Raw genomic sequence first — 9582 nt, 5'->3', positions numbered from 1 at the left:
ATTTATAAGTGTTAATGGCACAAAGAAATAGTTGATCCCTCAGAGACTCTGACTTCAGAAACGGATGGAAACAGTATCAGTCCAGCAAACTCAAGAAAGAAAGAGTTGAGAGAAAAGGAGAGGAGAGAGGGAGAGGCAGTGGGACAGAAAGAGGGAGAAAGAGAGAATCTTAGAGAACAGAGCTGTCCATACCCATTCTGCTTAAATCGGGGGCATGGTGAAATATAATCAGTGTCAACAACACTCTCAAAAGTAGCGATGACAAGGGAGGGTATAGCTCAGTGGTCGAGTGTGTTCTTAGCATGCATGAGGTCCTGGGTTCAATCCCTGGTACCTCCATTAAGAATAAATAAATACACCTAATTACCTCCCCCTCAAAAAAGAGAAAAGAATGTTTTAAAAAAGAGTAGCAATGATAGTTACTACCATGGATTTTTACAAAAGTCATCCAAAGCTTTGTGGTAACAGAAAAATTTCAAAAATTTCCTCCAAAGCAATGACAGGATCCAAAACACTGAGGCAGCAGCACATTTCAAGTAGATGGTTTGTGGACTTTTTAATGCTGGAGAGGTTGTGGAGAAAAGGGAACCCTCCTACACTGTTCATGGGAACGTAGTTTTGTGCAGCCATTATGCAAAACACTATGGAGGTTCCTCAAAAAACTAAAAATAGACTTACCATATGATCCAACAAACCCACTCCTGGGCATATATCCAGAGGAAACCCTATTTCAAAAAGATACACACACCCCAATTCATAGTAGCACCATGTACAATAGCCAAGACATGGAAACAACTTCAATGTCCATCAACAGATGACTGGATAAAGAAGTAGTGGTATATTTATACAATGGAATACTTCTCAGCCATAAAAAAGAATAAAATACCACCATTTGCAGCAACATGGATGGACCTGGAGGATGTCATTCTAAGTGAAATAAGCCAGAAAGAGAAAGAAAAATACCATGTGATATCACTCATATGTGGAATCTAAAAAAAAAAAGAAAGAAAGGAAAAGAGGACACTAAAGAACTCATCTACAAAACAGAAGCACTCACAGACAGTGTAAACAATCTTACGGGAAGGGATGAATTTCAGACTTTGAGATATGCAAATGTTAACCACTATATATAAAGCTAGATTTAAAAAGCAGATTTCCCCTGTAAAGTGCAGGAAACTATATTCAATATCTTGTAATAACCTTCAGTGAAAAAGAATATGAAAACAAACAAAAAAATCAAGTAGATGGGACTCTTCCGGATGCTAAACCCATGTCTTGCCTATTGAAATCTTCCTCTTCAAGAAGAGCAGAGATGATATAAAATTGTCCTTGCTCCCCAGAGTTGGTTGTCTGCCTCCCATCCTTGTGTGGACCAACTGTGAGCATGCTGTCAGCTGTTTTGTTGGGGTCCTCTCAATCCAAACCAACTGACAGAGCTGGGAACACAGGCGGATACTTTCCATTGTCCGAGGTGACGCCTCACTACACATCTTGTGAAGCGAAGGGGCAGATTTCTCTCTCCCTCCTTCTCCAGTGGCTTCTCTCCCATCCACATCATTTTCTCTGTATTTATTTCTAGCACGACGTTGGGGCTGATAGGATATATGCTCTTTACATATCCAGGAAGCTACTGGCATACAGTGCTATGAACATTGAAGTATAAATTTTGAATGAAAAAAAGAGTGCCTAGGTTGGAAATCTTAATAAGAAACTATGAAAAATCTAGAAAAAAGACAAACATAACATTTAAAATCAATGAAGAAAAAGGAGTCTTTCAAAATGTTGAGTCCAGGTAGCTGCCTGAAAATAAACAAAACAACAAACAAAAATTAAGGAAAATAGAAAGCCTTAAACCTCAGTCTTGCTTCATAAACACACACACACACACACAAATTTAGAGTAAAGATTTAAAGGCAAAATTAGCCTGAGAGAAACTAAAGAAAATGAGATAAAATTTTATTTTAGAGTGCTATGGATTTTTAAGCATGAAATATAACTCAGAATCCATAAAAGAAAATTTTCATAAATTTACTACATGCTATTTTTAAAATTCTACATAGCAAACAAACAAGGCCATAAACAAAGTCAAAAACAGAATATTAAATTTTTTAAAAAGACACATATATGACAGTCTTATGACAACTTTCTTAACAGAGGATGTTTTTTAAAAATCTGTACTTAAATGACTAACACAGTAGGAAATGGGCAGATATATGAATGAACAACTTATACAAAAATAACTTTTTAATGAAATGAAGCTCCATCTCATTCATAAATTTTTAAATTATTAAAAATTTTAAAAGCCTTGCTGATAAGCAAAAGTCCAAAACCTTAGTAATCCACAAGGTTTGGGAAAATAGATGCTCTGATTAATCACCGCTATTGGTGGTAAAACTTATCTAGAAGAAAATTTGGTTGAATTATATAGACTACTATGAGTATGTTACTTTCTAGAATGTTATTTTATTTCCCTGAAGTGAATAGCTAATTATTATATTTTTAATTTTTAGTTATTTTGGCTTTCTTACTTTATTTGTGCAGTTGCTCAGTTCCTCAGTGACTAATGCTGGGTGGAGTCAAGAAGTGATCATCGCTTGTTCTACAGACACTGGTAGAGGAGCCTGCTGCTTATATATTTCTGTCCTATTTTCAACCTCCACTCCCTGAATGCCCTCAAAGCACCTTTTTCAATTTTATTCTGGGCCTAGCTTCTGATTTCCTAGAAAATAAACCAAGATAAATGTCCCTTTCCTCTCCTTTTATAGCTCAGTTACTGTGAAGTTCTGTTCCTTCTCCTTTCTTCTCGTCCCTTCTTTCTCTATTAGGGACCACGGTTTTTGAAGGCTGTAGCTCTCCTCTCACTTCTCCTCCCATTACATGACACAGATGACACCACCTCTGGCACACTTTGGCTCTACAGAAGTATAATAAGACACAGCAGTACCACCAGGGTGGCCCGGAACAACCTGGAAACGGGCTGGACTTCGACTGCAAGGGTGAGCAAGGGACCACTTCATGTTTATGTGGCTTTCACTTGAAACTACTTTGGTCTTGGATGAAGAACCACTGGTGTCAGCTAGTGTCCAATTTCACTTATGACGAGTTGGGTAATGGAGAGGTTACTTCCTCTTCTTATGCTTTAGCCATTGGTGTGATCTTTGTGTCACCTGGAGACTGAGGGACAAACCACCACAGACTGTGCTGGAACCACAGAGGATCAAACAGTCAGAGACACTCAGCACCCAGGCCCCGCCTGCTGCTCAGTTTGTGCTCAGCTCCCCCTGCAGCTCCTGTCACTGTGTCACTCAGAGCACAGTAGTACACGGCCGAGTCTGCCCCTTGGACTGAGGCTTTCTCCAAGTGGAAGGAAGTTTGTTCTTTGTGGTACGTGGCTTCAAAACCTTTCTTGAGTACCTTCTCCTTGTCCCTCGAGGCTTTCAGGAGGAGCTGTGGACCTTCTCCGGGGTACTGGACATACCAGAAAAGAGTGGGGTATCCCGCAGCTGAATAATTGCAGTTGATAGTCAGGGCAGCTGATTCTGAAAGGGCCACTGGGCCTTCCGTCTGCATCACTGAGTCTCCACGGGTTCGTCCTGGGCAAGAATAAAACAGTTCATGCCCCCTTGGGTATAAAGCTCTCAGATAAAATTACAGTTAAAGATTTTCCTGATGAAGCAGAAGAAAGAATACACATTGTTAGAGGCATTTTACTTACCAAGCATTAAAAGCACCACAGTCACTAAGCCTGGAGGAGAGTTCATCTCTAGAATGTCGCCTGAATAACGTGCTTGACAACTACCCTGGAGAAATGTTGAAGTCACAGTGAAGGTTTAGATAAAGGGAAGCCTGCATTTCACACACGAGTGTGTTTGTGTTAGGAAACCGCTCCCCCTAGTGGACGGGGGCAGACATGGGATGAATGTTTCCTCATCTCCTGGAAGTCACAAATAATGTTCTCATCCCTGTCTTTACTTATGAGGCACATGTCAGTCTTCAGGTGACACTTGGCAACCTGATCAACAACTGTTGTAACCTCTCAGGTCCTTTTTGTTCTTAGAATACTACATGACATGGAAGTTCTTTAACAGAGCATCGCAGCATACTTCTGTAGCTGAGAAGATACCAATTTTCTTAAGGACTTCAATATAGCAAATTATATTCTCACGTATCAATTGTGCACTAGCCTGTAATTCACTGAATGTCAGAAAAGGGTCTGAGGTTGATTACAGAGGAAGTAATAAGAAGCCAAGTCATTACTGAGTGATTTTGTTTTTCAGCATTGTACCCCAACTTATAGAACAGTAGTGACTGACATTTATTGCATGTTCAGTAAATATTTGCTATACTGAACAAAAATAATGAAGGAGGGGTCTTTCACTGAGGACTCACTACTACTTGAAATAAAATATTTTCTAAGTCCTAAAATAATATCATTTGTAAGACATGCTGTCTTTTTAATAAAAAGCTTTTGATGGGAAAAAAAGTCACACTATCTTATCAATAGTCAAATTATCCTGAATTTCAGAATCATTAAAATGTGAAAACAAAAGAAATATCATAACTGAAGTTTTAAAATCCCTATAGATGATCTGATTAACTAGTTTGTATGTTTTATATGATATAAATGGAATCATATATTATTTTTTTGTCTAGCTTTTTTCACGCAGCATAATTATTTTAAGATTCTTTCATGGTTATAACTATCAATGGATCATTCCTTTGTGTTGCTGAGTAGTATTCCGTTACATAGATATAAAACAATTCATTTATCTGTTCACCTGTTGACAGTCATTTCAGATAGTTCCAGTCTGGGGCTGTTACAAATAAAGCTAACATTTGTAGGATCCATTTTTTTTTGTAAGGATAACATTTGTGTACCCAGTTTTTAAAATAGACATATGCTTTCATTTCTCTTGGGTCAATATCTGGAAGCGGAATGGCTAAAGCATAAGGTGGTTGTATATTTGCCTTTTTCAAACATAATTATTTGCTCTACTATCTTTTTTATAGATTTCCTTAAATTTTCTACTCAGACAGTAAGGCTATCTGTGAATAAAGATAAGTTCATTTCTTCCTTTCCAAACTGTATGTCTTTTGTTTCATTCTCTTGCCTTATTGCACTGGCTAGAGTCCCTAGCAAAATCTTAGATACAAGTGGTGAGAGCCAAAATTCTTCTCCTAGTCCTGAAATTAGGGGAAAACATTCATTCATTCACCATCAAGTGTGACATTTGATATAGTTTTTTGTAGAGGTTCTTTATTGAATTGAGAAAATTCCCTTCAATTTCTAAATCACTGAGAATTTCTAATCAAGAATGAATGCTTTCTCTGGACCTATTAAGATTACCCTGATTAACTAATCATCTGTTACTGTCAATCTCTGTAGCTACATTACTGGTAAATTATCACAATAAAATATTAAATCATATATCACTCTCCTGTTTTATATAATAATGAAACAAAGCTCACAAGTGTCTAGGAATTTCATGACAGAACTAAACATTTTGAACACAAATATCTCTGATACCAAAACTTGGTCCCTGTTTTGTCTATTATAGATTATTTTCAGAGTAAATTTGAGAGACACCAGAGGGCAGAAATATTACTTCTTCTTGATCCTTTGGAATACTTTAAGACAGTCTGTTAACAGGTTCTTTATTTATGCAAACTGAACTAATAAAAATGATTAAAGAATTGCAGATTTGGCTCTTTCACCAAAAGAAGAAAGAAACTTTATGGAGCATACCCAAATGCAATTCAGGAGCTGACCATTAGGCAGTGCCTTGACCATTCCTTTCAGACCAATTATTAGGTATCTGAGGAGCAATGCTCTACAGCAAGGGTGACAGACTCTTCTAGGTGTAAGTGAACCACCAAGGGACTGCAGCTTAGTGATCACTCACTTTCTCTATTCCTTGAAATAGAGCATCATTGTTCAAGTTAGCCAGTAGAAATGTTTCTCAAAAATTTAAAAATAGAATTGTCATATGATCCAGCAATTCCACTTCTAACTATGTACTGAAAAAATTTGAACGAATTGGGATATACATCCCCAAAATATTGAGAAATTTTTATATCCATGTTCCCACCAAAAAGTGGAAGCAACCCAAATATCCATCAACAGATAAATAGGTAGACAAAATATGGTACGTACATACACTGGAATATTATTCAATCTTAAAAAGGAAAGAAATTCTAACATATGCTACCTCTGGATAAAACTTGAGTACATTATGCTAAATAAGTCATAAAATGACCAATATTGCACGATTGCACTTACCCTGGCTGTCTGAAGTAGTCAAACTCATAGAAAGAGAAAGGAGAACAATAATGGTCAAAGGCTGGAGGGACAGAAGAATGGGGAGTTACTGTTTAATGAATATAAATATTCAGTATTTCAAGATGAAAAAGAGCTATAGAGATGGATGTGGTGCTGGTTGAACAACCATGTCAATGTACTTAATATCACTGGACTGTACACTTAAAATGGTTCATATGGTAAAAAGTCTGTTAAAATGGTTAAATATTTTTAAAAATCTTAAGATGTTCCTTTTAAGATTTCTGCTCTACACAACTTACAAATGCAAGTAGAAGAGGCTGTTACAAGATCACTTATAAATCATCCATTATTGTTCAAATTTTCAGGCACTGAGAAAATGGGGTTTGAGGTAAAAGAAGGAAATTGGAAAGAAGAAGTCTTTGGTTTTGTAGAACATTGATTGAACAAAGAGGTCCTGGACGTGTGCAAAATCAGCCACATGACGACAAAAGTGCTTTTGGAGGAGTGGTGCGTTGAAGGGCAGGAGCACACAAAGAGGAGAATTCATATTCTGCTCCTTCCCAACGTCCCTCTAAGAGCCACTAATTATTGATCATTTTCTGGGTAAGACTGGTGAGAGGCAGCTAAACCGACATTACGAAAATTGAACTCTTCCATGCTCGAGGTGTTAATAAGATGGAATGAGTATTAGCACAAAGTTGGTGACACAGTAGGCACCTTAGAAAGTAAATGAGTACCATTAACTCAGCTAATAAAGTAAAATAAACAAATTCATTCAACAGTGTAAGACAGCGTGATACTCAAAAAGAGGAAAGCCACACAGAGATTTCATGATCTTCCTCACTCAGAACAATGCCTGTAATATAATATAATATACAGTCAGTAAATATTTATTGAACAAATTGATCTGAAAATCCAACAATTCACACATTTTTGACTAATTTTTGAGTCAGGTTATTTCTAAATTTCCTCAGTCAGTTCTTCTAGCACAATCTAATCACCAAATAGCAAAGATTTTATGTGGCTGTTCTTTGTCTTCAATAAATAATTTAAATCCACATTTTCAGGGTTAAGGATGTTTTTGATGAATGATAGCTCTGGATACAGTCTGTGAATCTAGAGGAATATTTTCTTAGAATGAGTGTCTTCCCTCTAACCCCACACCTGTGCTGCCACAGCCCTCGCCACTTCCTGTCTGTGATGGCAATACCCTGCCCTGGTCCCTACAGCAGGTGGATGCATCAAGCAGAGCCCTGGGTTTTGGTACACCTCCCTCCAACACACCTCGCACTGTGGGCTCACTCAGTGCACAGAAATACACTGCAGAGTCCTCCAGCTGTGAGGCTGAGATGACGAGTTTGATGGATTTGCTTGCCTTCTGGAAATTCAATGAGTAGCGACCTTCTGTGGCGTTTTGCTGGTTATGAGAGTCCTGACCAATTAGGAAAGTCGTCGCCCCACTGCTGGGCTGCTTGTACCAGAATAAACTATAAATTGGATCACTGGTGTCGTATGTGCAGTTCAGGGTCACAGCCTCCTTCTCCTGCACTAACATTGGTGGCTGGTCTTGAGTTACCTTCTGGGCAATGCTGGATCCTGAAGAAATAAACATGGAATCAGAAATTTAGGAATAAATACTGTGGAACAAAGAAATCCTATTTTACACCCTACTACCCCTTCCTTCCCGAGGTACCATTAAGACAGCTACCCTCAGTCTTCAGGTCATAGATGAGGTACAGTGCCCCTGGGAACACCCCTACCTAGCTAGCATGAAGCCATGGCCACCTTCAGAAGGCTGGAGAGAAGCATGTTTCAGGTCTGCCACCAGGTGGAAAATATCTTCTTGAATTTAGGGCTGTGCAAGGTGAGGCGAGCCCGACAGGATGAGGGGAGACTCACTGGTCTATGTGCTGCTGCTGGCTCAGAACAGGAAGCAGGGGTTTGCTGCTGCAACAAGTTGATGTGAGTGACGTCAAACTCCTCTGTGGACTACGTGAGAGTCTCCCTCAACCCAAACTTCCTTTTGCATTAAGCAATTGACAGGAATTACATCTGAAAATAAACACAAGTTAAATTTTATATTAAAAGGGAGATTGGTGGTTCCATCAACTGCTATGTTCAGTCATTGCATCTGTGATGGAGCTTATTTTAAAATACTACAAGTAACGAATTATGGAAACAACGTAAAAGATAATGACCACCTATCCTCACACGTATGTATGATGCTCTTTCACCTAAGGTAGAACTAAATCAATTTATAATAAGAAGGCAAAGCTGTTTGGACTAATTACTGAAGTTTTTCCAACCTACATATTGATATAGCAATCAGTATAATTCCTCACTAACAGTGTCTGCTCACTGACCTCCCTTGAGACCAAGTAGCTAGAGGAAAGGTAATCTCCCTTTGCAGAGACCAGAATGAAGCCCAAGGGTTCTTGTCACAACAGAGGTCCCGTTCTCTTCTCCATTTTGTTTTTGTTTTGAGGGGGAGGTAATTAAGCTGTTGTTTTTTTTAATGGAGGTACTGAGGATTGAACCCAGGACCTCGTGCATGTTAAGCACACACTCTACCACTGAGCTATACCCTCCCTGATTCCATTTAGTTTTGATAGCCCAGCTCTGTTCATAAAGGCCAGAAGAGATGCCAGAGTTTGGACAACAGGATATCAAACCTTGATTTGTTTTTTTCCCATTAACTCTACTGGGACTCTAAAAGAGCCACAAGAAGCCTCTATATTCTATACGCCCAGCTCCACGGGGAATATATCATAGGCGACCTCATACATCTCCAGAGAACAGCTGATCATAAGATCACCACTGATTGTAATAAACCTTTCCTTCTGTATGAATATAAACGGAAAATCACGCCTAGGGATATTACCAAACAATATGGCAAACAACAAAGACCCGTGACCTATCACGGCCTCCCTCTTAATGTGGTTAAACAAAACTTACGCTCCTGTCTCAACGTCAGTCCAACCTCAACTAAACTGGTTGAAGCATTTTCAGATCTTGCTCTGGAAAGTCTGTTAAATCAGACGGTCCCACATACAGTCCACATTGTTCTCCAATCTAAAATTCCCAATATTCATCTATAAATTGGTTAACCAATAATAAAATATTCATTTCTCCTCATAGTATTCAACTTTGTTATGCTTCTCAGTTAAGGGACCTCATGACTGTATTTCTGTTACTCAAAATGCTTCCATGATTTGAACCGATCTTTTGGACACTCTCATACCAAATTCTAAATTAATATGTTTTAAAATAATCTTACCTGAAAAATTGAAGAGAAACAATGT

General features: G+C 38.4%; 1 non-coding gene across 1 annotated transcript; it reads right to left on the bottom strand.

The window, feature by feature from the left end:
- Nucleotides 1-8796: 8796 nt before the first annotated feature.
- Nucleotides 8797-8869, bottom strand: TRNAV-AAC (transfer RNA valine (anticodon AAC)). The gene has a single exon. It is a non-coding gene; the product is annotated as a tRNA-Val (tRNA).
- Nucleotides 8870-9582: the final 713 nt, after the last annotated feature.

The sequence above is a fragment of the Vicugna pacos genome, chromosome 6 (genome assembly GCF_048564905.1).
Source record: "Vicugna pacos chromosome 6, VicPac4, whole genome shotgun sequence".
NCBI lineage: Eukaryota > Metazoa > Chordata > Mammalia > Artiodactyla > Camelidae > Vicugna > Vicugna pacos.
Note: the sequence above shows the minus strand (reverse complement) of the source record. Positions and strands in the feature narration are given on the sequence as shown.